This window comes from Microcaecilia unicolor, unplaced genomic scaffold (genome assembly GCF_901765095.1).
Source record: "Microcaecilia unicolor unplaced genomic scaffold, aMicUni1.1, whole genome shotgun sequence".
Lineage (NCBI taxonomy): Eukaryota > Metazoa > Chordata > Amphibia > Gymnophiona > Siphonopidae > Microcaecilia > Microcaecilia unicolor.
Window position 1 is genome coordinate 5,673 of NW_021963382.1, and position 22,353 is coordinate 28,025.

Consider the following 22,353-nt stretch of genomic DNA (forward strand, 5'->3'; position numbering starts at 1 on the left):
GTGCCTGTGGCTGCACATGGCCAAGAAATGAATACCTGGGGCTAATATAGCTGGAGATAGCGTTTCAAACAACATTGACCACCGGAGGCTGAATATCGGGTGGAATGACTATCTACCTTCATATTAACCCCTCAGTTTGTCTACATCTGGCCTCTTTTTTCTCAACATTTCCACTCCTTTTTGCTAGTATTTCATTAATTTTAACATCTACCTGTTGATTGCTTTTTATCTTAATTTGTTTTTTCTATACATATTCCACTGAAGTTCCTTGAGATTTCTTCATTTCAGTGCTTTTCATCTATATTCCCCATCCTCCTTTTCCCTTCCGGCCTTCACATGCAAAATGCCTTTTCACATTTGAGAGGAATTCCATCCCCTGTATCATTTTGGTCGCTCTTCTTTAAACCTTTTCTAATTCCGTTATATAATTTTTGAGATATGGTGACCAGAATTGAACATAATACTCAAGGTGAGGTCGCACCATGGAGTGATACAGAGACATTATAATATTCTTGGTCTTATTTACCATCCATGTTCTAATAATTCCTAGTATCCTATTTGCTTTTTTTGGCCACTGCCGCACACTGCATGCTTTGATACAACACCCTGATTTTCAACAACAAAACTGCATTGCTTTAAAATGATCAGCATCCCTTCAATTATATTGTAATTACTAGTTTCCTGCAGAAATACTATTGGTGCTTTAGAAAACTTCCTGATAAACTCCTGTATAAATAGAGCATGTTTATGTGAAAAGGTAAAGCTCAGAGTGTCATTCTTCACATCTTTCTTCTCAGCACTACCGTACCAGAAATCAAGAATGGCATATTGGGGCCGTCAACGACAATGCTGTCCTCCCAGCCCAGACTGCTATCCTGTCCAGGATCCATGTTGTAGACAAAACCCATGTAATAATCGTAAGTAATGCTTCAGTCTGATAATACTTTAAATTATATCTTTTATGAGCCTTATCTGCTTTATAATCTTCTGAACTCTATAAGTTGAAAGTGACAGTTACCACTTGCATTATTACATATATTCCAAGAGAACTTCAAAACATGAATTAACAGTGAAAATGTGCCAGGGTATACCAAGCAGTTTGAACTGTAAAAAATTAACATAAAAATAAAATGCAGTTTATAACTATTTTGTCCAAAATCATAGAGAATATGAGTGGGAAAACCTGAAACCATTGATTATCTAGTTATTTTCCTGTTCTTCTATGAAGTGGCTTCTCTATAAATGTTCAGAGAATGTTTATATTTCTTCCAAGTCCTTAGTTGTAGGGTCAGATCTTTAAATATACAGTAAAGAGGGCTTGTGCTAGAAATGCAGGGCCCAGGGCAGAAACTGGGAAAGGGTCCCCCAAAGCCCACCTTCAGGCTATATTTCCTTCAGCTTGTGGTAAGCTCGGGGGCCCTCTGTAGCATAAGAGGCTAGGACAGTTGCTCATGTTACCACCCCAAAAAGCTAGACCTAATCAAAGGTACTTCATAGGCTAACTCTTTTTCTTCTCTTCTTTCTTAATTTTACATCTTTACTTTCTAGAATTTCCATAATTTATTTGCCTCATTTTCCAGTACTATGTACTGCTCTATATTGGCATAACGCCTTATTAATAGATATGGGGAATAAGTCATATTATTAATGATTACAAACATAACTGGATTTAACTCACGCCTTTTCAATAGATGCTCCAGGTGGGATAGACTTCCATACAGGAGGCATTGGAGCTGACTCTGTGGGTGCTTGAGCACCCCTAATATTGAGAAAATTCCTTGTATGTGTCCAGGAAGGGGTCATTTCCATTGGGCTTAGCACCCCCAATAATTTTTAAAAGTTGGCTCCTATGACAGGAGGTATTTCTTTGTTCCCAGAGAGATTATAATCTAATTTTCTAGCTGAGGCAAGGGAGGGTTAAGTGAGTCACCCAAGATCACAAGGAACAAAAGTAGAATTTGAATCCTCCATTTCCATGGTTGTCAGCTTTCTGTTCTAATCACAAGGCTATTCCTTCATCATTGACCTTCTTTTTATGCATTTGTAGAAGTTTATAGGACTTGAATGGTTTTGATTATTAAATATTATCAATGTTAGTAGGAAGTAAAATTGGTAAAAAAAAAATGTTTCTTTTCACAGGCCACCTGTATCTGATTTTGTTCTGTTTTATATCCAATAATGAATTTACAAAACAAAACAAAAAAATAAAGCAGTTGAACAATAGGCAAAAAGGGTAGTGGTAAAGAAAGTTCACTCCCACAGAAGAGAGATCATAACTGTATTCAGAATTTGGTTCACAAATCAAACTGGATATAACTGAAAATTAGAAAATAGAATGAATGCCCATTTTCAACATTTGTTTTTCTATTCTTAATTTCAGCCTGCAAGCCTGTCCAGTGCTGCCCACAGAATAATCAGTATTCGTATTACCGTTCAGTAGGTATGTAAAATTGCAAATGTGTAGTCTTTTTTTCCAAACGGTATCTAGGTCAGCATTGGAATATACAAGTTGGGATATTCACAGTCTTCAGCCAATTTTACTAAGTGCCTGTGGAACATGGAACCTTTATTTAAGTTAGGTATAGGGCTGTGGAATATACATATGTATTTTTTCAAATGTGCCATCAGAACAATATTACAAAGATATACATAGAAAACAGAGTGGCATCTATGGTTGCTTCTACATGAAAACAGCAGTACTTATGCATGTAAGTGCAGATTTTTATAATCTACACATGCTAAGTCCAGTATTTCACAAATTTTCATGTATGAGTCACCATTCAAGGAAGCAATCATCCTGTGGCCTGTACACGTGTATAATGCAGAAACTGAAGTTCAACTTTTGCATGTGTTTGCATTCTAGTTTTTACATGTATATGTGCAACTACTTACATGAGTAAATACTGCTTCCTCCTTCTAAAATTACCTCCTTTATCTATCGAGCTATTAATATGCTACATACAATTCAGATTCAAAACTATTTTATTTAAACTTTTAAACATTCTGTTTATTAGGGAGTGAAATTCTTTAACTGAAACTCTTTTTGAAGACACACATGCCCAACAACATTGGTGTTTCTTTAGTAAAATCTGTCTATTTTATAACACTGAACAAAACAAAGAAGTTTGTTCTAGAATGGAAATACGCCACTTTCCTCCTTTTTATAGTTTTCCAACATGATTAGTTTATCCTGTGGAATTCAGTGCAAAAAATAAAAAATAAATAAACCTCCAGAAAGAAAATGTTTTAATACTGACCGTTTTTTAACTAATTTATGAAATCAGTAAAATTGCTTTTTTTAGTAATTAAAAATAAAATCCCATTAGCAATGCAGTACCAGTTATTAGCCAAATTCAGAAGGGTTAGTTTTTTGATATAGGTTACCCCTATAAGTCACTGAAACAGGACATCAAAAGAAAAGATGTGTGTCCTTCTTCTCTTTCCCAATCCACACTTTCCACACCTTTCAAGCTATTTTTTCCTTTGCCTACCCCATTTTGCCCTCTCTCGCTCACACACACACACACACACACACACACACAATATAATACAATACAGTACAGATTTCAATGACCACTTAATCCCAACAGAGAGATCTGAGGCAGTTTACAGTCAAAACGTAGCCAATATAAGAGTGGCTGCAGGCTAAACCTGAGGACATATAATATGGCCGAGCTGCATTAGTGAGCAGAAATAATTTGATTTATGTGGCCAAAGAGGGGTTTGGTGGAAGGGAATTGGCTAAGGAAAATGGGGAGGGTTGAATATATGTGATATTGAGGCTTATATCTCTTTGGAGTTGTGGTATTGGGTATCAAGGGGTCAAGTGAGATGTGGGGAGGGAGCACTTGGAAGCTGTTCGGGTTAAAATGACAAGGTAGTTTGTTCCTGGGGTATTGGGATTGGTGGGGATGAAGGTGTGGGCAGGGTTGGGTCAAGGGGCTTTTGGTAGGAAATATTTTAGCAGGAAGATGTTTTGTGGAAAGGGCAGGAGCTGTGAGGGACTGTTCTTTCACAGCGGGAGAGAGGAAGAAGCTCCCTTGGTAAGATAGGGGATTGGGTTGGGCAGTTGTGGGTAATCAATCCTTTAGAGTCTGGATGTTTGTTTTGGGGCACCACCATGAGTGTGTACATTACCCTGCAGCACCACAAGTCATGTAATTACTAAGAATACAATGAGCTAGGCATTTGAGTTCTCATAGGTGGCTAGTTCAATACTGGCTAGCTACAAGGTGGGGGTGGAAAATATATTATGGTATCTGTTAAGTAGTTTATATTTGTACTGATAACCTGCTAACATGTTTATTGGACACGAATGCTATGGCCATAAAGGTCTTGTCATGACTTGGACGTGTTAGATTCTTAATTGGGGTAGGGTTATTTTTGTTTGTTTGTTTGTGTGGTGATGCAGCAAAGAGAGAGTGCAAGTGCCAATGTTATCATTGGGAGATATGATAGAAGTTTATAAAATATTGAGTGGTGTAAAATGATTAGAAGTGATTCGATTTTTTACTCTTTCAAAAAGTTCAATGACTAAAGGACACTCAAATGAAGTTACAAGGAAATACTTTTAAAACAAATAGGAGGAAATATTTATGAATAGTTAAGCTCTGGAACTTTTTGTTGGAGGATGTAGTAACAGCGGTTAGCATATATGGGTTTAGAAAAGGTTTGGACAAGTTCCTGGAAGAAAAGTCCATAGTCTTTTATTGAGATAGACATTGGGAGCTACTGTTTGCCTTGGGATTAGTAGCATGGAATGACCTGGATTGGCCAATGTTGGAAACATGATACTGGGCTATATGGACCATTGGTCTGACCCAGTATGGCTATTCTCATGTTCTTATTTTCTTATGTACTTTAGTAGCTATACGTAAATTATTCAAAATTTTTTCAAATAGAAAAGTTTTTAGTTTCTTACAAAAGAATAGATAATTTCATTCTACTTTAATGGCATAGTAAGCTATTCCAATCAAGTGCTACTAGATTTGAGAACAATTAATTAAACAATTGCGTATAGTGCAAACCTTTAGTAGAAGAATACAATAACAAGAATTGGTTCTGCATGAGAGAAGAACACCTATACAGTGGCCTTTCTGACAAATTAACCACATTAACCCCCCTCTCTCTCTTTTTCTGCCCAGCCTTACCACTCTCCTTCTTCCCTTTCTCTTTCTCCTCATCTCTCCACCACTTTTTATTTTCTACAATTTTTCATTCATTTCCTCAGTCCATCTCTACCACACATTGTTCCTCACCAACCAGTCCCAATCAATCTCTTTCTAAACACCATCCAAAAAACCTCCCTTTCCCCCATCCACTCTCTCTTCCATTCTTGGTTGCCCCTACTGATATTCTTCCCTGACCCTGCTAGTCCAGTTCCTCTAGACAAACAGCAGCACCAGCTCAAAAAATTGTACTTCTCCCTCCCTCTCTATGGTCCAGAAAAGCACTCATTTTGTATTGGAAGTTAAGTATTTTGAAGGAATGGGGAATTCTATACAATTCTGTGCTTTACAGTATGTAGTATTCCCCCCAAAGTGATAAATGCATCTATAAATAAATAATTTCTAAATAACTTAGCTCATCATCACATGACATTTCAGACTTGAAGCCAGTGATTTAATCCTTGACACATTCTTCTCTAGCAGAACCATGAATGAGTTTTTGATATGAGCACTTTTTCATGAGATTTGGACTTATCAACAACTCATTTTCATTAGTTATGCAGAAGTAATCTTTATTACAGGACACCTAAGTTAATTGAGCAAAAAGGTGCCTATTTTAGACCTGTTTAATAAAATCCATAGGAGCAATAATGTCTTTATAAAATACTAGCAGAAATCCAGCAGTGACAGGGCCTACATTGAAAGTGCAGATATTGTGTCTGCTCGACAACAGTCTGAATGTTAGTGCATAGAGTATGCAAGTACACAAGTAGACTAGTTTGTAATCAATCTGCATATTTTATGACTCTATCTACACTCCACACAAATTGTGTGTATGTTGTCCTATATGTGCTCAAATGACTTCATAAAATTACTCCATAAATGTGTTTCAGCAAGTGGGCAAAACATGGACAGGTTTCCAAATTATGAGCGTAACTTATATAACACAATAAGTTATCCGCAGATCATGAAATACATAGACATGAATATGTATGCATACCATTGACCTGGCCTGACTTAAGTATGCCAGTGCAAGCCTAGCTAGTATTCTCTAACTGTATCTTGGTGCACAGATGCCATAACATTGTCATTCGCACTTCAGGCAGCTCTTAACACATACTTAAAACTTAAATAACTCAAACAACATTTTTCTTTTTGGAATAAAATTTGGCTGCAGCTTTATTTTTAAATATTAATAAAATTCATTTACTTAACATCAACTTAGTAACATATCATTCTTTCCACCAGGTTAACTTCACAAATGCGGTTAATAATGTTAAGCCCTTCGGTAACGAACTGGCTCACTTTCTCCCCACTTCACAGTGTGATTAATAATAATGTTAAGCCCTTCGGTAACGAACTGGCTCACTTTCTCCCCACTTCACAGTGTGATTAATAATAATGTTAAGCCCTTCGGTAACGAACTGGCTCACTTTCTTCCCACCTTACCCCCCCTCCCCCCATGTGACTTACGGTACCGTCAAGCCACCTCTTACTCATGGCGGTTCCGCCCACGAGTTCATTTCCATTTCATATATTTCATAATATTCATTTAACCGCTTCTGGTGCCTCTTAAACCCCTCATCCAGGCACCCCTTTCATGTATAAGCTGCTACCCATATACCCCCAAATCCTCCCCACTTTCCCTAAACTTCTCAAAACCTCTGTCTCCACCACACACTCCCCACACCTAGGGCGGGCTGGGATGGGTCTTTAAACTCCCTTCTACTCACCCTAACCCTCTCCTACCTAACTAAAAACTACTTCTAAGCTCCAAATCTTCACCCTATCCTAACGCTTCCCTTTCAGCCAATCCTATCCCTGTTTTCCTACCCAATCCCCTTCCTCCCTTTCCTGTTGCTAACCTCACCACTAACTACTTCTAAACTTACTCCCTCCTGCAACCCCCCCCCCCTTTCTTTACTTATTCTGGCTGCCTTGGCTTCAGCCAATGTTAACACCCTCACAGCTTAACTGTGAGGGCTTCCTAACATTGTCATTCGCACTTCAGGCAGCTCTTAACACATACTTAAAACTTAAATAACTCAAACAACATTTTTCTTTTTGGAATAAAATTTGGCTGCAGCTTTATTTTTAAATATTAATAAAATTCATTTACTTAACATCAACTTAGTAACATATCATTCTTTCCACCAGGTTAACTTCACAAATGCGGTTAATAATGTTAAGCCCTTCGGTAACGAACTGGCTCACTTTCTCCCCACTTCACAGTGTGATTAATAATAATGTTAAGCCCTTCGGTAACGAACTGGCTCACTTTCTTCCCACCTTACCCCCCTCCCCCCATGTGACTTACGGTACCGTCAAGCCACCTCTTACTCATGGCGGTTCCGCCCACGAGTTCATTTCCATTTCATATATTTCATAATATTCATTTAACCGCTTCTGGTGCCTCTTAAACCCCTCATCCAGGCCACAAGCGGTGACAGACTCCATCTTGTCACCGCTCCCCCATAACCAAAGCTGCCGCCAAATCCTTCTTTAAGCAATCCTCCAACAAATCTTGGAGTGCACTCAAAAAGATATCAGTTCCAATATCGGACAGATGAACTCCATCCTGCCTATACAAACCTGCACAATCCGAAGAGATCAGGTCATGTGCTAACACCAAACCCCCATTCTCCCCATAAATTTTGACACTTCCCAATTCACCCTGCGCCTCAAACGCTCAATTCCTTTTGGATTAACTGCCCCCCTCCACACTCTTCTGGGAATAATCTGTGACCATACAATCAATGCTTCTGGAAAATAACTCATCACCTCCAATAATTCTGCTTTCATTACACGAATTAACTCAACTCCCTTTACCACACATAAATCATTTCACCCCAAATGAATACAAATTAAAACTGGAGAAGAGAATCGCCGAGCTTGCAGTAATGCTGGCAACAACTGCTTCCAAGTCATTCCTCGTATGGCCAACCAGCGGATTCGAATACCGAATTCCACCAATCCCAGGTTGGATCCCCACTTTGATTCCAAAGCATGCTTGTGTGCCCAAAAGACATATGAATGTCCGCAGATCCATACACATATGTCCGGAGGCAATACATCTGCAAAAGAAACTAGAACAATTAGCATAAACATTTTCATTTTTTATCACAAATATATCCTTTATATCTATTAGACCGCCATCTCTCCACCCGCTGAATTAAGGCCACCGAACCCCCTTCCAGGGCTACATTGGAAGCAGCACCAATTCGAAATGAGCGTGTCCCATATTCCTTCGGCTCTAAGCCCATATAACTCAAACCTTTCTTCATCACTGCTGCAAATTAATACCTCGTTAAAGGCATACCATTGCTATGGACCAACCAAACATCCCCAACCCACCGGCCTTACACCATTGTAATCTAATGCACATTGCACTGGACAAAATTCCAAACTCTTAGCCGCTCGCAAACTAATCCAAATGCCTTTTCCCTCTTGGTCTGTTTTGGACTTCCGCAAATATATGCGCAACAGCCCTTTATTAACAATCACTTCATTTCTTCTCAAACCCTCCTCTTCCATAGCTCGCGTTGAGGAAACTACCAACTCCCCAACTCTGCAAGCTGCAAAAAAGGCTACCACAAAAGCCACCTGAAATAACAGTGTTTCATATTTTGAGAAACAAACTTTTGTTAAAACTTTGCACAACTGCACAACTTGTGCATAAAATAACGGCTTCCTCACCCTCTTTATCCGTGATTTCTTGTGTACTCTGGAAAAACCACACAACAACTTCCGGATCAAATATTTCCCAGCTGGATCCGCCCAACCCAACAATTTTGAAACAAATGCTATTGCAGCCATCGTCTGAGATACCATCCCAAACGACCATTTACTATCCACTGCAAAAGCAATAAGCCGGACCATCCTCTCTTCACAAATTGGGAAAACCAAATCCCAACCTCTGTCTGCCCAGAATGCTAAGAATCTCCTCCATCCAACTCCATAAGCCTTCCCAGTATTTGGAGCTAATGCACTCATCAACAGCGCCTCACAACCTCCTAAAATTGTGCCACAAATCTTCTGACATCCGTGTAGGCTCCCAATCTGCTGACAAAGCCAAAGCTCTGAAACGATGTAACTGTAAACGAGATAAAGCATCAGCAATCTCATTACAAACACCAGACACATGTCTTGCTGTTAGCCATAAATTTAATTGCAAACATTTTAAAACAATCAATCTCAACAGCTCAACTAACAGCGGACAACGCGAATACTGCTTATTGATTGCCCATACTACCGACATGTTGTCAGAATACAAGGCAATCCTCCTGTTACACAACCTCTGTTCCCATAAACACAAAGCCACCCAAATTGGAAATAATTCCAACAAAGCTATATTCTTACACAAACCCATCTCTCTCCACCATTGAGGCCACTCTTCTGCACACCATGCCCCTCCAAAATAAATCCCAAATCCAATTTCACCCGACGCATCTGTGAATAATTGCAAATCCACATTGGAGACCAATACCTCTTGCCACACACAAATTCCATTAAATACTGACAAAAATTCTCTCCAAATTTGCAAATCCGCTCGTACTGCCTGTGTTAAACACACTCTAAAATGCGTCTTCCTCAAACCCACTGTTAACAAAGCCAAACGTCTCGAGAAAACTCGTCCCATAGGAATCACCCTTGTTGCAAAATTAAAAATGCCCCAACAACGACTGAATCTCCTTCAACTTCAACTTTTTCTTAATGCATACCCTATCAAATCTCCTGACGCAAAGCCACAATTTTTCCTATACATTTATCAAAATAAAATTTTCCTTCAAATTTAAATCCCAGCAACCTAAAAGCTGTAGGGTGTACCGGCAATAAACGGAAAGCTGCTTCAATATCCGCTTTTCCATCAAAGCACCTTTTCCTAAATTCCTCAACAAATCCACCGCCTGCTCAAAACTGGCATATTGGACTGTACACAATTCTGGATCAATAAAACTATTTACACCAGAACCTTCCGGATATGACAAATTATGAATCAACCTGTACGTCCCCGGCTCTTTTTCCGGTATCACACCCAATGAAGACACAACTAGATTTTTCATCGGCAGGTCAACAAACGGCCCCGCTATCCGCCCAAGATTCAACTCCTTCCTCAACTTCTTCCGAACCACTTCCGCATGCTGAATCACAGATACTGAATTCTTACACTTATGATCCAACACCGGTCCATCAAATGGGATCGGAAAACCTTCTAAAAAAAAAAACCGACCCACAACAAATACGCATCTCCACCACACGGGTACCGATCCAGCCAATGTTTTAAAGCCGATAAATTAATAGGAGAAGGAGCCTTGCCAGCCCAAACCTGTGCCTCCCATATTTCCACCTCGCCCTGCCCTACCCCGCCCCCCCCAACCCTCTGGGACATTTAAACACCGGGTGTAGTCCTTGACAGACACTGCAACAGTGCCGGAATCTGCAGGCCGGCCTATTACATCGTCCTGCATTAAATTGGAAACAAGCATTACCTGGGCCGTTCCCTTTTCCCCCCAATCCGCTTGTCCCAGCACTTCCTCCTCCTGCCATTCCAAAACTCCCTGCTCGGACCATGCCCATTCCCCCGGTATTTCCCACTGAGCCACTACCGTACCCAGGAAATCCGGCAGAGGCTCCCGAACGAAAGGGGGGGTTAACCGCAGGTGTAAAATTAGCAATCCACAAATCAACATCTCTCACACCCCAATTTTCAGATTTGTCCTTTGCCAAACTTCGTCTAAACTGCTCATCATAATTAACCCAGGCCCAACCTCCATACAATTTATAAGCTCTCAATATTAAATCACCATATCTCAATAAACCCGGATACAATGCCGGTTTCAGCGCCCCAAGAACACTTACAAATACATGAAAACTTAACAACCAATTCATAATCGTCTTTGGAACTCTCCCTCTTTTTTTCTTTCCCTCTTCTTTTCCTCCATCCTTTTCTGTATTACCCTCCTTATCCCGCGCCAATAAAGCAAATAAATCTATATATTTGTCCTTTAAAATTCTCTGCCTCCACTTTAATGTTATATAACAATCTAAAGGTGCAATACTACATAACGTATGCCCCATCCTAGAACCGACCAACACACCAGGCAACTGAGTGTCTCCCGAAACTTGTAAACCATTCCCTCCATCCTCTTCTTCAGAAGAAGATGAAGAAGACCCTGATGAATCCCACGAATCTGAAGATTCCTACACCTGCATCGGGTCTCCAGTCCCACCCCTCCTCTGCCGTTTTTCACTATCCAGCCGCCTAACGACATGACACAAATTACGTAAAAATTTTTTATTCCTCAACTTCTTCCTCAAACACTTCCCCGTCACCCTTTTGGACCTGCTCCTCGAGGAAGGCCCCTCCAAAGGATCCTCCACATCAGCATTCTGCACTGGAACATCATCTCGCATCTGAATACCACCAACCAGGTCACCAATTGAAGTATCAACTTCCACCCAATAAGCCCTCTCCTGTTCCATATTCAAACCCACCTGACATCCCATATCAACCCTTTGTCCACCACCCACCTCTTCATCACCATCTACCACTCTCCCAACATTCCCCCTGTCCTCACCAACACTCACCCTTTCAGACAAATTCATACCATGTTTTTTCTTTTCCTTCGCTTTACCACCACCCTTACCAATCTTTTTGGACCCCATTCTCCACAGTTTTTATTTTATTTTTTTTTTTTTTTTAATTACCCCAGTTCACTCACCCCAAAACACCCCAGTCCCAATTCCCCCAAACAAACACCCTTTTGATTAAACTAATATCTCCACAACTTTCCACCCAAAAGAAAAAACCCAACCCCCCTAATAACCCACAATTCAGCCACCCCTTTAGATAACCCCAACCTTAAAACTTCACCAACTTCCCAAAAGTCTGTCAAAAACGCTTTAATCCATCCAAAATTCCTCTCACAAACTTCCTCCCCTATTACCTTCCGATTTCCCACTTTCTTACTCTGTAAAACACCTCACTGACATCCTCAAACCATCCAGCCCCTCATATCGCCATTTCCCACTGACACCCCGCTCACACACGTGTCCTCACCCACCCCTCAACGAAACACACCCGTCACTCTTCCTTCACACAACCCCACACTCGCAATTAAAACCGCCGCATTACCCTTCAATAACGCCAAATAAACTCCCAATTCGCCTCCGTTTTCTTCCCCCCCACCTCCGCGAAACCGGAAGTGCACTCAAAAACCCTCGTTTCACTCACCCGCCCCCTCCCTGTCACAAACACCTCTCAAATCCCACTTTTCCGTCCCTCAGTCACCAAACCGCCAACTCATTAAAATAAAAATAAAAGCGCTCCGTTTCCCAACCCCCTCACCTCCGCGAAACCGGAAGTGCCGCCGCGATGTTTTCTTCGACGCAAATACAAAGCACCAGCCTCCCCCAACCTCAGGTAACCAAGAAATTCTTTCGTTTTTTGCCACTTTTCCCCTCAAAATTCTCTTTAAACTCCCTTCTACTCACCCTAACCCTCTCCTACCTAACTAAAAACTACTTCTAAGCTCCAAATCTTCACCCTATCCTAACGCTTCCCTTTCAGCCAATCCTATCCCTGTTTTCCTACCCAATCCCCTTCCTCCCTTTCCTGTTGCTAACCTCACCACTAACTACTTCTAAACTTACTCCCTCCTGCAACCCCCCCCCCCCTTTCTTTACTTATTCTGGCTGCCTTGGCTTCAGCCAATGTTAACACCCTCACAGCTTAACTGTGAGGGCTTCCTTATAGAATTGGCACTCAGCATTAGTGTGCCTACCTCAAGGAGCACAGTCATAGAATTGCCTCCTAGATCTCTGAAAACATTTTAGAAAGATCATTACACCCATTGAGTCAGGCTATAAGACTGGACAGGTTAAATATGAGCAGAGAAATACGTTATTATTTTTATAACAATGTCATGTGCTTCACTGATCTTTAATTCTGGCTTTTCTTTAATTTGCTGTAGGTTCATATTCCCAAAACAAATGTTGCCAAGGCCCTGTGAGAAAATGCAAGAAGTGAAGATGCTGCAATGAAAGCTACAAATCAGCAGTGTTATACTTCCAATTAATCAAAAACATCTCTCTCTCTCTCGCCATTCTTTTGTGAAAACATGACCCTTCCTTATTAAACTTTTTGTGATGATCAAAGCATCTTTGGTTTCACTGTTTTTTTTTTTAACTTTAGCCTACAAGCAAAATGTACACTTTCATTTTTTCAAAATTGCCTTTTCTTTTGAAAAAAATCTTCAGATGCTAGATAAGTCATAGGCTGGGGTAGAGAAGCTCAAAATTATGAGCTAAAACTTGATAGAGAAAATTAGAAGCGCATTCTTGATATGAAATATAAATCCAAATTTGCATGTTTTCCTAAAAATATCCAAAATTCAAATGGCGAATATAGTGATTTTTGAAACAGAAAAAGCCTTTTTGTTTTGAAAATGGCCATAGCAAAGAGTGGATCAGAGAGTTCCATATCTCCGTCCACTTCCAGCTATTTTATATCATTGGCTCTAAAAAAAAAACCTCTCTAAAAATGTTTTAGATTTTTATCTTTTACTAGTAAAAAAGGCCCGTTTCTGGAACGAATGAAACGGGCGCTAGCAAGGTTTTCCTGGGAGTGTGTATGTTTGAGAGAGAGAGCCAGAGCGAATGTGCGGGTGTGTGACAGAGTGAGACTGTCTGTGTGACAGTGTGTGTGTGTGAGAATGAGAGTGTGTGACAGGGCCCCCTCCCCTGTTCCTAATGGATCCTCACCCCGTTCCCTCCCCTCCTTTTCCTCCTCCTTCCCACACTTTGGGTTCCTTAAGGCTTTCAAAATTCTATGTACCCCCGTGGCCCTAACGCCCAGTATCCGGATACCCCAACGCTTTCCTCCTCACCCCTCCCCCAAGATGTAATACTTTCACGTACTTCATTTAAAAAAAAAAGTGTCCTATCTACCCTGTGTACAAATGCCCGGCATTCAGATTGTGTTCCTCTCGTAAATTTTCATTTCTTTCATTCATTCAGAACTCCCCCCCCCCCCCCAAACACTTTTGGTTCCTTCAGTCTTTTAAAACTCTCCTATGTACCCTGTGTGCTAATGGCCAGCATTCAGATTGTTCCCAAATGTTCATGTCTTTCAGTGGTTCAGAACTCCCCCCTCCCCCCATTTAACACTTTCGATTCCTTCAGTCTTTTAAAACTCTCCTATCAATCCTGTGTCCTAATGGCCAGCACTCAGATTGTTTTGCTTTGCCAAATTGTCTGTCACTGATGTCACTGAGGTCAGAGCATGCCTGCCTAGCAGACCACTTCTGGCAGGCACGGTCCCAAGCACATCCTGTTGGAGGTGAGAATTATTATATAGGATACTTTCATAATAAAGATTCTTCTATGAATATCATACATACTTCTGTGGTACTGAATGAAATGCATTGATTCCTCAGTGAAAATTACAAGTCATTCCACTGTCTTAGATGAGTGCAAGAGTCTCCAGAAAAGAGGTGGAAGAGGGTAAGCGTAGAATATGTTTTGAATAAACTGCAAGAAATCGGCTCAACTGATTGCCAGTCAGGAAGCAGCAGGGCTTGACCTGTTCATACTGAAGACAACATTGCAACAATTCAACAACCAGGCACTGAGGTGACATCGTTTAGATGAGGTGGTTGGTGTGAGTGTCAACGTATTGCAAATTTTGACACAGTTGTGCAGAAAACACAACTCTGTGTTATAAACTCTGTATTTTGTGCTCATTTTTTTACTATTCTCTATACAATACCGATGGCCAAATTTCAGTCAGGATATCTTGTTTCCTGATTGGGTTCATCTTAACTGTTGTTGTAATCTGCCTTTGGAAGCCTGGTTTTATAAAGATGGAATATATTGAAATTAAATGGAAGTAGAATTAAACTCTCCTTTCATTGGGACAGGTGGAATCACATCTTCATTTCATCTGTTTTGTAAAAATTTGCATTTTAAATACACAAATGGATTATTCAGTTTTGAACATATTTCAAGGATAAGCGGTTTTATAAGTCAAAATAAAAATAAATATTTTGTTTCATGTAGCTCTCTTATTTGTTTAAACATAACTAAATGGGCTATAATGCAGTCCATTGGTTTTCTTATATTTTGTACTTGTGCTGACATACTGTGCCAAAACTAAAGACTCTTATCTCTTCTAAAATGGTCGATAATAAAACACTATCTACCCTAAAAGGTTGTTTTGTGGCTGTACATGAGGAATTGTGATAGTAGTATGTGCTTATGTTCCTTATATAATCCTTTCAAGAAAGCCAGTTAATCATTTAACCTATTAGTGAATATAACCACAAAGGCATTCTATGGTCAAATTTTAAATATGGTAATACTAGAGCCCAGCTAAGAAACAGGTTATTTTGATGTTAGTCTTCACTGGACCACAATTGCTTTCCTTGTTGGAAAGGCAGTGGATAGGCAGTGATTTAAAAGGTGGAGGATGAAAGATTTAAAAGGAATATTTATATCCCACATTATCCCTTGCAATCTTGAGTTCAATTTGGCTTACATTTGAATATACAGTGAGAACGATATAATTCAGTAACATCATGGGATCAAGTAGATGGATGTGTCTGCAACGTTTGAGATTAGCATATATATTCAAGTGCCCTGAATATAAAGGACGTCTGTCCTTTAATGATTCTGCATGTTCAGAAATCAAAGCCATATGCATAGACAATTATTCATTATTATCACATACACTGTAACCAGGTTCCTCTAAGTGCAGCCAAGGATAGAACAATCTCCTCCAGCCACGGGCTCCCAGTATAGTCAAGAAATAAATGTCCACCAGCACCTTCAATCTTAAGGACTTTATTCCATGCAGGTTTCTAGTAGACCTGATACAGAGTTCCAACAGCAGCATTCACCTTCAATCTTAAGCACATATAAGCAACCTGAGACCGTGTGGCAAATAGTCCCCTTTAAGCAGTAGGCTATCAGCACTACCAGGATTCAATACAGGCTCACAGTCAGCTCCAGTCTGGGCTCTTTATCTAGTGCACAATAAACAGTAGTTCAATTCCAAATAGAAGCAGTTCTTTCAGTTCATCATCACAGTTAAATCACAAAGCAGCAGTTTCTACATTCTACTCTCTTTACCTTCAGGAGAGTTCAATACTTTAGGGACTCTTCATCCCCGAGGGATTTCACCCTGCATCAGTTTCACTGGTAGATTCAGTACTTTAGGGACCTCTCTTACCCAAGGGTTTTCAGCCTGCAATTGCTTCTCTCTCTCCCTGCATAATCTTCCCACCTGCCTAATCAATCCCTGGCTTCTGCTACCACAACCAATCATTCTCCTTCCATTAGCTTCCCCCACACCCATACCAGCTGAGTTAAGCATTAAACTAATGATGAGCTCCTGCACACAGGGTTTCCTATCTCTCTTTCCCCCTAGTGGCAGCCAATCTACACATCCTGCCAGCTAACACCCATGTCTTCTCCCATTGCAGCTAGGAGTCCAGTCTGGGTTCCTCATCTCACCCCCTGGCTCCTTGCCTGCAATGCCTTCTGGGACTTGTATTTCAGACTGAAACTGCCTTAACCCAACTATCCTGGATGTGACTTTATCACAACACACACCAGAACAGTCATCCATACACACATGTTGCAAAAGTAAACAACAACTTCTACAGAGTACATCCAAAACTTCATTTTTATTTTCTCATTTTCATCTTCCAAAATTCTAGACAGCAGATGTACAGATCAGTAGGACACAAAGAGGGGCATTTTCGAATGGGGACAACCATCTCTAAGGGCGCCCAACTATAAGGCAAATGGGCGGGGCAACGCATATTATCAAAACAAGATGGACGTCCATCTTTTGTTTCGATAATACAGTCGGGGATGCCCAAATCTTGACATTTAGGTCGACCTTAGAGATGGTCATCCTCGGTTTTCGGCGATAATGGAAACCAAAGACGTCTATCTCAAAAACGTCCAAATCCAAGCCCTTTGGTTGTGGGAGAAGCCAGCATTTATAGTGGAATGGTCCTCCTCACATGCCAGGACACCAACCAGGCACCTTAGGGGGCACTGCAGTGGACTTCACAAATTGCTCCCAGGTACATAGCTCCCTTAACTTGGGTGCTGAGCCCCCAACCCCCCCCCCCCAGGTCCACCTGCCTGAATTACACTGCACCCACTACAACTGCTCCAGGGACCTGTATACTGCTGTGAAGGACCTGAGTATGGCATTTGAGGCTGGCATAGAGGCTGGCAAAAAAGTATTTTTAAACTTGTATTTTATGGTGGGAGGGGGCTAGTGACCACTGGGGGAATAAGGGGAGGTCATCCCCGATTCCATCCGGTGGTCATCTGGTCAGTTCGGGCACCTTAAAGCCAGTCAAGTGCCTATCAGCCAAGGACGAATATCTCCTAATCACACCCCAATCCTGCCTTCACTACCCTGCCGACATGCCCCCGTGAACTTTGGTCGTCCCTGCGACGGAAAGCAGTCGAGGGTGTCAAAAAATCGGCTTTCTATTATGCCGATTTGGACGACCTTGCGAGAAGGACACCTATCTCCCGATTTGTGTCGAAAGATGGGTGTCCTTCCCTTTCGAAAACAAGCATGAAAGCAGTCAAAAACAAGTAAAGTCAGAACAACATAGTTTATACCTAAATGTTCAACCACCCTTAGGATTTGTCTTTTGGCTTCAAAAGCAATGTAAGATCTGGATAAATGAATTAAAACAATCAAACGTTTAAAGCAAATGCCCATGATCTGTAATACTTGGCAGAAATAATGAAACAGTGATGTAATATTCACTTAGCAAGTAGCCTGAACCAACATATTTATTTTCCACTGAACACAATTAACATTGTATGAACTTGACAGCTAATAGTGTGCTGACCTGGGCAATGTTGGCACATTTAGACTGCCTCTGGGCAGCACTTTTGCATGTAGGGAGCTCTTCCCTCATTATTTAATACCTCTCTGTGTAATAGTAGTAATAAAAAAGTGCATTTTTATAATATACCACTGCATTCCACAAAACAAAAGGAGCAAGCAGAAAAAAGAAATGATGTCAAATGCTCCCAGCGTTCAACCTAATCAATGTTTTTAAAATAAATTGTACCTATAAATAGTAAATCTGATTATTGAGCACCTGATTCTAATAACATGATGTCTGATTTGGTGGCTCTTTGCTAGGTGAAAACATCTCTGCATGAATACAGGAGTCCCTATAACCAGTCCCTCCAAATAACAATATGATTATGATTTATAACTAATTACTACTATAGAGATCCGAGGATGTGGATGACTGGTTAAAAGCCTGATTATTTATTGAAGCCTGATTTAAGGTGATATAGACTGGATCTGGGGTATCCGGATTTTATCTATTTCCCTATATGCATGTTTTATTGGTGTTAGTGCTAAGGGGTGTGGGGTAATGTTTATCGGCGCTGTTGTGTTCTCCCACCCTTCCCTTGATTTACTTGCAGTCAGATTGATAGACCTGGCTGAGCAAGAGGTGCTTTATTTTTGTAACAGGTGTAAATGTTTGGAATATTAACATATAGATGATGAGTATGTGTCCACTTACACACGTATACGCTAGTATGTTGTCTAATTGCTATTCGGTAAATACCCAGCTAATGAACATGGCGCATGTTTGCAGAATATATTTAAACACTGTGGCTGGAGCCACTGATCCCACAAATGTTTAACATTTCATGGGTATCCAGATAATTTATTTGTGGGTTTTATTTTGGGGTAGAAAATAAGCTTGTATTTTGCTTCCTACAGTAGAGAATGGTGATTGTATTTTCTTGACAAGTGGATGCTTGTAAGTAAAGTTGAAAAGTAATAAAAATAATGTTTAAAAAACCCTTGCAGACATCTGTTTATCATCTGCAGACAGATAGTATAGTGGAATGCTCAAAAAGACTCTCAAGCAAATGCTGAAGAAGTTTGTGGCTGAAGATGGGGACATTGGGATTCTGTACTCCTGTATGTACTGGTTGCAATCTGGGAGGTGCCCCAGAGTTTGACAGGATTCTCTCCATTTGAACTGTTATATGGGAGGAGACCTAGAAGAATCCTGGATGTGGTTTAGGAAGCTTTGGAAGGAAAACCCCGCCTGGGAAGGAACTTGGCCGAATATTCACTCACCATACAGGAGATGCTGAAGAAAGCTGGTGAGGCAGCCAAACTCTGCTTGAAAAAGGCTCAAGTAGGCCAAATCCAAACTTACAGTCAAAGAGTGGTACAAAGAACCTTCCAGCCAGATGATAGAGTCTTAGTGCTCTTACCCTCCTCAAAGAGTAAACTATTATACAAGTGGCAAGATCAGTATGAAGTTGTGGAAAAGATGGGACCTGTTAATTATAAGGTGTCCCAACCAGACGAGAGGGACAAGGCAAAGATCTTCCACATTAACTTGTTGAAGAAGTGGGTCCCCATGACTGCAGCACTGGTCCAATGAGATGAGTTTGGGCCAGAGGACCTGACAGAGTTCGGGTCTTCACAGGTCCCATTTGACAACCAACTCTCCAGCTCACAGAAGGCTGATCTAGATTAGTTGGTACGTCAGAATCAAGTTGTATTTTCCAGAGTGCCAGGCTAGACCCATCTTGCAACTCATCACATTCTCACTGAGTGGGGAGTGGAAGTCCAACAGTGCCCCCATAGATTCCAGAAGCCTGGCAAGAAGCTGTGGTGAAAGAGGTCACTAAAATGCTGGAACTGGGCATCATCGAGGAGTCGACCAGTAACTGGTCATCTCCCATTGCACTGGTGCTAAAACTGGATGGGAGTATCCAGTTTTGTACTGATTTCCAGAAGGTGAATGCTGACTCCAAACTACATGCCTTTCCAATGCTGAGGGTAGACAAACTCATCAAGTGAATAGGAGGAGCCCGATTCATCTTGACCAAGGGACATTGGCAAGTGTCTCTCACCTAGGCTGCCAAAACGAAAACAGCCTTTTCCATGCCAGAGGGATTGTTTCAGTTCATGGTGTTGCCGTTTGGCCTTCATGGGGCTCCAGCTACCTTCAAGCACCTTGTGGATCACTTACAGAAAATGCATGATGACTATCAGGCTGCTTACCTAGATGGCATTGTCATCTACATTAAGGATTGGAGGATCCATCTCATCCATATAGAAGCAATACTGGATAGTCTATGGACCACTGGTCTAACAGTAAATCCTAAAAAGTGCTTCTTGAAAGGACAAGAAGTCCAGTATCTGAGGTTCTCGGTCAGAAAAGGACAAGTGAGACCCCAGATCCAGAAAGTAGAGGCAAACACCCAGGTGCCAGTACCCCAGATGAAGAAACAAGTATGAGCTTTCCTGGGCCTCATCAGTTATTACTTCTTTTTTATTTCAGAGTTTGCTGAGAAAGTAGAACTGCTAATCCACCTCCTACAGAAGAAGGCTCCAAAACAGATGCACTAGACCAAAAAGCTAAATGTGGCCTTCCAAACCCTAAAGAGGGACATTTGCTTAGAGCTGGTGCTGGCCAGACTTCAACCAGCCCTTCATTGTGCAGACTTATTCATCAGAGGTTGGTCTCAGGGCCATTCTAGCCCGAGGAAGTGGACCGGGAAAGAGCATCTGGTAGCCTATATTATTCAGAAGCTGTTCCTGAGAGAGAAGAATTATGCGATGTAGGGTTGATCTGAGGAGGGTAGACACTATACTGCCCCTCACCATTAAGGATAGTCCCTCAGATAGCCTTAGCCACCTTAAACCCATTAGTCCCACCCAGGGAGAAAGTGAGACAGGATAGGTGGAGTCAAAGGTACAGGAAAGAGTAAGTATAAAAGATAGGGCCAGACTAGGGTTAAGGAGGCCCAGGAAAGGAAGAATAGAAGTCCCATCTTATGCCTCTACAACCTGTATCTAGCAACTGTGACCTGGCTGAGGTAAGTCAACTTTTTGAATGGAGACTTGTAAGCCTTGCTCTGAGGTCTGGGTGGAGGCAGACTTGAAAACTTAGAGAGAAAATGATAGAGAAAAACATAAGAACTCACAGGCTGTGTTTGGGGAGTGACAGCCACCAGCCACAGACTGTGTTTTGGGCCTTTCAAGCCTAGTTAAAACTGTATTTACTGAACTATCAGGCGACCCTCAGGGGGAGGAATGCTGGCTTCGGCCTAACCCCTGGTAAGCCTTTCCTCAGCTGAGAGGTGCCCAGCTCTACCACCGGCTGCCTTTCAGGTGCTGTGGAGGACTTGCAGCTCATCTGCATATCCTTACAGCCTTCTCTGGGGTGACACCCAGGTCCACTCCAATCCACTCAGGGCCTCCGCTCTAGGTTGCCAGCGCTCCCACCAGGTGCTGTGGAGGACTTGCAGCCCTTCTGCATTTCCTCACAGCTATATCCCGGGTGACTCCAGTTCCACCCCGATATTCCCAGGGCCCTCGCTCCAAGTGTACAGAGTTTCCAGGTGCTTTTTGGCTAGGATCAGGCGACCCTCAGGGGGAGGAATGCTGGCTTCGGCCTAACACCTTTTGTTCATGGTCCTGTGATGTAACAGGCTTCAGGTTTTCTGTTAACAAAGAACTTGTTTCATTTTTACACCATTGTCCAGCTGTGTTATTTCGCAGGCCTACCCTCAACCCTAACTTGTGATATCACACATTTCTTTTCTGGAAAATCTTGCACTCATCTAAGAGAACCATAGCTGTTCTCCAGATCCAAATTTTTTAATAAGGATCAAATACTTCTGACTAAAATCCACGGTAACTGTTTATGTTTAAAGCCAAATGACATTTGTGTGTATCATGATGATAATTGCTAGTTGGTGGCAAAGTCATTTAGATAGGGGGGCCAGCATGACTGTAGGCTTATTGCAAATTTATTCAGGAAGATATACCCTAAATTATATTAATAATGGTAAAGTTTTGATAGAGTTGTGCAGAAAAGAAGCTTTGAAACACATATAACTAGGCTCCTGCTGATAGTTACCCCTTTATGCACATATACAATACATTCTAAAAAGTGGCACATATTTTAGTATTCTATATTGGTTTCTGGGCACTCAGGTGCTGTCAAGGTCTCAGGCTCTCAGACACTGGACTAACATGAGCCCTTTGGCTGCTGATGAGGAGCGGTAGCAGCAGGCAAAACCCTCCAACCCAGACTGGACAGGATACAGGATTCTCAAGCAGGATTCAGGAACTAGCGTTACTGGAACAGGA

At 41.4% G+C, this 22,353-nt stretch overlaps 1 long non-coding RNA gene across 1 annotated transcript; it reads left to right on the forward strand.

Moving 5' to 3' along the window:
- Positions 1–762: 762 nt before the first annotated feature.
- On the forward strand, positions 763–13,328 carry LOC115459268. Its single transcript, XR_003940245.1, has 3 exons — positions 763–917; positions 2,381–2,440; positions 13,142–13,328. It is a non-coding gene; the product is annotated as an uncharacterized LOC115459268 (long non-coding RNA).
- The last annotated feature ends 9,025 nt before the right edge of the window (positions 13,329–22,353 follow it).